The sequence below is a fragment of the Gadus morhua genome, chromosome 3, assembly GCF_902167405.1.
Source record: "Gadus morhua chromosome 3, gadMor3.0, whole genome shotgun sequence".
Classification (NCBI taxonomy): Eukaryota; Metazoa; Chordata; class Actinopteri; order Gadiformes; family Gadidae; genus Gadus; species Gadus morhua.
Window position 1 is genome coordinate 13,594,415 of NC_044050.1, and position 7,972 is coordinate 13,602,386.

Below are 7,972 nucleotides of genomic sequence, written 5' to 3' on the forward strand. Positions count from 1 at the left end.
AAACCCTGAAAAAGCACTAAAACACAGCGGGCCCTATTTTAACGGTCTGAAACGCAAGAGAGAATCGCAAAGCGCAAGTAGCTTTGTGGCCGGATCTCTGGGGCTGTTGCTATTATACTGGCGGATAAATGACTCTTGCACCCGACGCAAATCTAAAATGGGTTGGTCTAAAACCTGTAGGTGTGTTTTGGTAGTAACATGCAATAAACCAATGAGAGTTCCATCTCCCATCCACTATAAGAGCCAGTGCATTTAAACTTGAAGAGTTGAAATTTTGACAGCGTGTTTGCCGTCTCCGCTGAGACAGATGCATGACCACATGAATTTCAAACTTGAAATGGCTCAGTCTATGGCCAATTAATAGGCCTAATTCACACATGGAAAAGCGTTTCCTCTACAACTTCCAAAACACTGAGTCGTTTTTTTTTTCCTCAAATTCTGTAAATGTCATACTGAAAAAGCCTATACCGTAAGTCGAAAGCTCTTGAAATTTTCAGATATGGTTACCAATAACCCCCTCTACCCATAAACCCAAATTTGTGGTACTGCACCCAAAGGTGGTGTAATTGTTAAAATATTAATTAGGCTTATTTCTCCTCACCAGATTGACCTGGACTCAAAATTCTTTCAGAATATTAATCTCTAGAATCAGACGGATTTAAAACCCTGAAAAAAATGAAAATTTCATATCAAAGCTCAACATGATAAAAAGATTCACAGGCTACAAAAATAATAAAAATTCACCAAAATCGCCGCATAAAATATTTAGACCAAGCCTCACAGAAATCATCGAACAGAATTTGTTTTACTTTGTTCCATTTGAGAAATATTGGCCAATAAAGTTAGAGCAGTTAGCCCATTTTTCTTATATGACCATTTTGTTATTGCATAAAAAAAACATAAGACTATTATTAGGTGGATACCAATACCCCCCGCTACTTATAAACCCAAATTGTGGTACTGCACCCAAAGGTGGCGCTGTTTAAAAAAAATATGAACTAGCCTTATTTCTCCTTACGAGATTGACCTGGACTCAAAATTATTTTCATCATATTAATCTCTAAAATCAGATGCATCTTTTTCACCCTGGTCTTCTGCTCTAAAAATGTTTACTTTTCCCACAATTTCATAGAAAAGCCAAACGTCCACAGTCAACCCATTTTGGCTATATTACCATTTTGTTATTGTATAACTACCATACGGCTATCATTAGGTGGATATCATTAACAGTGCAAATTTTCAGATCTGTACCTCTTTAAGAAAGCCCTTAATTCTTTTGTGAAATGTGTCCTTGGAGTTTTCTTGATGTTGTGTGCTTATCAATCGACATTTTCATCATGTGAAAGAGGCTAAAAACAGAACAGGAATGTCAGTGGCTCAACGGGATAATGCTGTGAAACGTTGATCCTTAGTTTGAGAGTTCGAATCCTGATTAGAGCTTGCTGAACAGGACATTCTGTCATTGTCACTTATTTAAGAAACACACATTGAACAGCACCTGAAATTCACCAGGCAATCAACATTCCGGCTCATTAGTTTCCAAGGATCGGACGGCCAAGTCACAGTATGGAATTAAGGGCAACCTCTTCGTTAACCATTTATCCTCCATAATGAACTCTGTCATATTTATATTTCTTCCGTTAGTGTTCTTGACAACAAATTATATTTTTTGTTTTCTGGATGCTGTGTGGTTATCAATAGCCATTTTTAATATTTCAGGTTTGTCAGTGGCTCAATGGGATACTGCCTTGTACTGGTGATCCTTCGTTTGAGAGTTCGAATCCCGATTAAACCATTATGACAAGCTGAACAGGACGTTCGGCCATTGCTCTGCAGCCCAGTCACCTGAAAGCCGAGGCACAGTTTGGCATTAAGGGCAACATCAACATCTTTCCTTCATAATTATATGTCATATTTATATATCTTCCATTAGTGTGTTCTTGACTTTTCATGTTGCTCAGATTTTCATGCATGGCATAGCCTACTACAGTGTCCATTCATGAAGCCCCTATGGAAAAAAGTTTCCAAAATCGACATCGTCATCATAATATTTCAAGTGCTGTTATGTTTGTGCTGTATATAGACTACTGGTTTGTAAGCTTATGTAGCAGTTCCGACGGATCCGACCTGCCATGGTACGTCAAAATAGCAACACCAACTGCGCTATCCGCTTGTGCACTTAGACCAGTCATTTTTCAGTTAGTGCTGCAAAAGCCTTTTCGATCTGTAAAATAGCACAAGGTATCATTTGCGCCAGAACACGCCTCTGCTTTTCGCCAACATGCCTCTCAGGGTGCAAGTATAGTGGCACGAGTTTGATGCGGGGGAAAATCAGTTTTACACCAGGTGCAAACTAGCAACAAAACTTGCGTCGGTGTAAAAAGTCAATTGCGCTGGGTGCAAGATAGGGTCCAGTGTCTAAAACACTCTTACTCTTACTAAACACTGTTTTAGTTTCCAACCGCCTTTTAAGCTGCGGCAGCATGTTATGAATCAGCCCTGGGTGATGAGTGTTTGAGGAGCTGGAGTGACTTGGGAGACACTGTCGGGAGAGGAGCGAAGCGAAGGCAGATGGAGACTAAATTAATTTAGGAAACGACAGCCCGGCATCAAACAAACTGTCTCGGAGCGTCTGAGCTCCGCTTAAAGGAGAACGCTGAGTGTCGTTGCATTTTTCCTTACTGTTTTCGCACTTAAACATCTTGCACACACACACATCATAATGCTTATGCCAGGAAAAGAATACCCCATGTTGTTGATAAAGCCTCCAAAATAACAATCATGTGTCACCGTGTGTCTCTGTGACTCGCTCTTTTATGTCTCTGACATAAAGCACATGAAAGATTGCTGCTTTGGTCGTTTCATGGGGATGACAGCGATAAGAGGAACATAAAATCTCCCTTTGAAAGGGAAACGTTTATCTCAGTGAGAGCTAGATAGTCCCAGAATGCCTCTGCTCCCAAACACCCGATATTCACAGCCTCGGCCTCCCTCTTTTGTTCTCACCACTTCCATCCTGGGAGACAGGATCCTCCCCCAAACCCTAGGGCTTCTCCAACTAACAGCAACCTTCACCCCATCCATTCCCTCCCATTACTGACTGCCGCTCTCTGGAGGGACTTTATAAAGGGTTTGTGATACAATAAAAAGCAAAAGAAAAGTCATGCCAATGCTCTGACCTTAAGCCTGCTCTGCGGAACAGACTTTCATCCAATCTCTGAAAAGAGTACGATACAGTGAGGCAAACAGAGCAGCAGAAGGCTGGCTTTAAGAGGAAAATCCCACTATCGCTAATCAGTCATTTATTCTGGTGTAATTTGCCGTTGCGTAAGTCGACTGCAATTTACAGTTTGCATGCCGAACTTATCCTAATGATGAGGAATTTTGTATCACACTTTGGATGAAATCGAATTTGCTGTGGGACTTCATGTAATCACCCCGTAATTGAATAGAATGTATTGTGATCTACTGTAACGTAGTGCTCTGAATCTCCCCGTGTGTTTCCTTTGCAGCAAACATCTGAGGGGATTCGGTAATGTCAGCACACGAGAAAGTCAGTGGGGTGGAGGTAGCGGAAGTGATTGATCTGTCCACATTCCACCGCATGGGGCAATAAAATGGGAACGTCTGCTGTAAACATCAATGCTTATTAACAGCGGCGGATGGTACTGTGGCTGTGGATGGATCCCTGATGCCAACACCAATGATAACAGCACCAGCACCACCACCACTATTCACCTCCACCACTATTCAACTCGACCACCACCACCACCACTATTCACCTCCACCACCCCCATCACCACCACTATTCACCTCCAGCTCCACCACTATTCACATCGACCACCACCACCACCACCACCACTATTCACCTCCACCTCCACCACTATTCACCTCCACCACCCCCATCACCACCACTATTCACCTCCACCTCCACCAGTATTCACCTCCACCACCACCACACAACCTCCTCCACTCTTCACCGCCACCACCACCATTCACCTCCAACACCACCGCCTCTGTCAACACTATTCACCTCATCCGCCAATATACCACCTCCACCATAACTATCATTATACCACAACCACCACTCCTTCTGTACCACCAGCACAACCACCATCACTAGAAGAGCTCCACCACCATCACTATACCACCTCAACCACCATCACCTCAACCACCATCAATACACCATCATAACCATCACTGTACCAACATTACTATCACTATACCACCATAACCATCACCATACCAGCATAACCATCGCCTCTACCACCAGCAGTATATCAACATAACACCATTGTAAGAGCCATTTTTCCTGTTTTCCATTTATGTTGTAATGTCTGTGTTGACCACTGAGTGTTGCTACCTTATTGCGGGCAGAAGTATAAAGGGTACGTCATTTGGGTTACCTCGGTTGTTTGACCACGGAAGGGCATACGGTTTATGACCACTAGTAGTACCATATTTACAGTTGTTATGTCACTGAGGATCTATCTGAATGTACTCACATGCAATAAGTGTCATGGTGAGGCAATATACGTGTTGCAAACCGGAGACGATCGCACGGATCATTCATTGCTTCACCCAGTTGCATGGTACAAACATTGGGGAACATCAACACAGCGCGTCAACCAGGTCACCCGGTAGTCAAACCACACAGAGCATACACTTTAGATGTGGCTCCTATATGTGGCTCACCATTAACATCCCTATATCACCTCCACAATCCTCACTATACCACCTCCACAACCATCACTATTCTAAAATAACCATCACTAAACCACCTCCACCACCATCACTATAGTACCTCCACCACCATAAATATACCACCATAACCATCTATATACCACCTCAACCACCACCACTTCAACCATCGTCACTAAAAGCTATAATCAATGAATGCAAACCCAACCAGGTAAGCTATTGCATCCTGGAACGGGCGTTTTTTTAACTTGGTCTTCAAATGCTGCAATGCCCATGAGTGCTAATGAACAAGTGCACGGGCTCGTTTGAGGGCATAAATGTGCAAACGTGGTTGTCTCTGAAGAGCAGGCGGATTCACCCAGAGGTCATCTCCGTTTGAACACATTCAGTTCCCCCTTAGCATTTAGAACCAAGATGGCCACTAGCCCGGGTGAATCATGCGACGGCCACTGCTCTACATCGCCTCAGCACCATAAGTCCAACATCGAGGGCAACGGTGCAGGGAGCTAGGGCTGATAATTGTGGTTTTGGGGGTGAGCGGGACAGATGGTGGTGGTGTGGCATGGAGCAGGCAGCGATGCGCCGTGGGCTGCAACGGTCGGCGAGGGGCTGGAGAAGCTGCGGTGATGAAAGCCATGAATCACCGGGGCAGTGCGGTGTGCGGAAGGGCCATCAGCCCAGGGTCATCATACACACAGGATAGCTTAATAAAGCTACAAGAAAATACAAAATAACCAAAACATTCATTAACAGACACGTCTGTGTATGTGTGTATGTGTGTTTGTATCTGTGCATGAGTCTACACAGAATGTAGGTGTGCTCAGAAACTCTATTCTGGACACATTCTCCCTGGCTGCTCCCAGTGTGATTGTGTTTATACGCTGCAATATAAATGATCCCAATTTCATGGCCGTTCCCTGGCAGAACAAACTGCGCTCATAAATCTCTATAGTGGATCTGCACCTCGGCCACACTCACCTCATACAGCCGGCACAGATGAGTTAAGACATTATCTGGAGTGAGCACAAACTGGGAGGGCTGAGAGACGAATGGACACACACACATCCAAGCACTGTGCACACACACACACGCACACGCACACGCACACGCACACGCACACACACACACGCACACACACACACACACACACACACACACACACACAACACACACACACACACACACACAAAACACACCCAAACACACACATACACGAAGGAGTGGCAGAGATTGTAGGGGAGAAACATGTTGCTTTGCCAGATTTCAACCGTCATCTCACGGTTGCAATTCCTTTGGTTACCTCAACTGTTATAATTTATCCAGTGCAAGCAAAGAGTCAACCTCCTGGTCAGCGAGAGAACACCTGATTGGCTATTAGCCCACAAGACAGTGTTGATTGGTTAGCATCCAAGACAATGACCAAAGAATACATCATCATGATTGAATTGGCTGTGATAGCAGGAGGGTGTGTGCGTGTCTCGGTGCGTGCCTCTGTGTGCGTATGTGTGTGTGTCACAGGCTGGTGTCCAAACCATCCACTCATTCGGGATGAGGAATGGGTACAAACTTTAAAGTGGATCAATGTGTAACAGTCTTTCTGTAGGCTATATATTCAAATGTTATGTCATTAAAAAATCTGTGACCATGACGTCGTCAAAGATACAAATAAAACATGATGTATTGGAGAGTTATCACACGGCATGATCCTGTGCCCACCGTGGAGATTTATGAGGGGAATTTGATTTGTGGAGCGTTTGTGTTCCCTGGTTTCGGCTGCTGTGTTTAAGATTTTAGGAATTTAATACAGCTTGAGTTTATTTCAATTAGATTGAGTTATCATCATAACCGTTCATTCATAATTCATATTTATAATCAATTCACCAAAGCCTCCTGTGACAGTCCTATTAATCCCACCTCGTTCCCCACTCCGGGGGGTGACTCACTGCTCCGCAGGTAACAGAGAGAACTATTGAACCGTTCCCAGCCGCTCCCAGACGCACCGTTCAATCAAACCTGCGTTTATGGTACAGGTCAAGACATTTCTCTGCCATTTAAACTCCTGCTGAAAGCCTCGTCCTATCACAACACAGGACCCTGGGTAATGTACATGAAGCAAGGGACGGAGGGGGTTGTCAGGGGGGCAAAGGAAGTATAACAGTGCTGGGCGAAGACCGTCTGCTTTATTCACGACGCACGGCTAATGGGAAGGAAATGGCAACCTTCCGCCGCGCCTTGTGATCCCCTGTCAGGGGCCCGCCCAACAGGGGGTCTCCGGATAGAGACACCTATTCGGGGGTGGGGATGACGGGAGCTGGCCTTGATCATCATATTTCACTTACCAGAGGGGGAGGGCGACTTACACTGGACATCAAATATAATCCGTCCAAATATAATCCATATTTGATCAAAGCGGCGGAGTCACGCGTTTGATGTTATGGATTCTGCCCCAGCTGCACTTTGACTTGTCTTGTATGCCTATATCCTGGGTTTGGCAGGGGTATGTGCTGATGTCGAGGGTGCGGGGAGGGGGGGCGGGCGGAGATCAGCTGAGACCAAAGGACTGAACACTAAAGCCCACTGCATGATGTGCCCGTTACTTTGATGCAGCAGGCAGCGGGCAGTAGACTCACCTACACTAGTTGAGCCTACTGAGGTGGGTTAAAGAAGACCCATAGTTAGTGATATGAGAGACACCTGCGTATGTCCTACGATAAGCCCCCCTGCGAAAACGCTCTAGGTGCATTCACTTGAGGCATGAGTGACTTGACATGAGAGATTAGTCGTAAGAGACTAGTCATGAGAGATTAGTAATGAGAGACGAGACATGAGTGACTAGTGACTAGATATGAGTGACTTGAGTTGGAGTGCGTCGTGAGGCGGGCCCTCCCCACCCTGACATTTCCCCGATGGTTTCCCCAGAGCGAAACAACGGAGAGGGACGCACACAGTGACTAACCACATCTTGTGTGAACGCACCTTCCCCCTTTGGGCGTTACAAAGAAGATTTATAAATGTGTAGCAACACGCAGTCATCGAATGAGGAAAGCATCGAAGCACTGTGAGTCTCTCTTTGCCAGACGTAGAAAGGCAGCAGATAATTTTATTTTAATGCATATTTTGTTTAATCCACGGTTGTCCAGACACGTACAGACTGGCAGACTTTTATTTATAAGAGGGGACTTTTGTCTGCGTCAATGGAAGGTATTCCCAGCAACCCAGCAGAACTCTGTCTGGCTTCAGATTAATTCCGCCCACATTCTTTTGTTCTGCA